The sequence below is a fragment of the Cyprinodon variegatus genome, unplaced genomic scaffold (assembly GCF_000732505.1).
Source record: "Cyprinodon variegatus isolate N-32 unplaced genomic scaffold, C_variegatus-1.0 Scaffold2842, whole genome shotgun sequence".
Lineage (NCBI taxonomy): Eukaryota > Metazoa > Chordata > Actinopteri > Cyprinodontiformes > Cyprinodontidae > Cyprinodon > Cyprinodon variegatus.
The window spans coordinates 538-1,134 of record NW_015153295.1 but is presented as its reverse complement, the minus strand read 5'-3'; the positions used below and the strand labels follow the sequence as shown (position 1 = coordinate 1,134).

At 40.7% G+C, this 597-nt stretch overlaps 1 non-coding gene across 1 annotated transcript; it reads left to right on the top strand.

The window, feature by feature from the left end:
* Positions 1-289: 289 nt before the first annotated feature.
* trnan-guu lies at positions 290-363 on the top strand. The gene has a single exon. It is a non-coding gene; the product is annotated as a tRNA-Asn (tRNA).
* Positions 364-597: the final 234 nt, after the last annotated feature.

Here is a 597-nt window from a genome sequence, read left to right as displayed (position 1 = left end):
TTTCAAATAGATTTACATTCTAAACTCTATTAGGGCTCCCATCGGTTTTGTTGTATGTCAAGGTACTTCTTTGATTTTGGACAGCTGTTGCTACACCAACAAGGCCTTTACTTTTTCTCTCAAAATTGGTCCTTTGAAAATGTTTTTCCATTGATTTAAGTTTTAAAATATCAACTGACTTCTGACAACTGTACCATCAACAGAAAATATCACCAGGCAGTCAGATTTAAAAAAACTGTATTATCATATTCCTGATCACGATGAGCATCATGCTGACCAACATTTGCAGGTCTCTGTGGCGCAATCGGTTAGCGCGTTCGGCTGTTAACCGAAAGGTTGGTGGTTCGAGCCCACCCAGGGACGCCATTTTTTAGGAGGGACTTTTAGCCTACTTATTAGAGCAATGCACGCTGGGTTCCCAAGGAAACCCCTTGACACTGCTCGGGCGCCAGACAATGGCAGCCCACTCCTCTTCAAGGCGATGGGTTAAATGCAGAGATATATTTCTCCAATGTGAGAAAAAAAATTCAATAATTATTTAAATACGGAATAGCAGACTGATATCAGTGTACCTTTGGGCAGAAAATTAAACTCTGA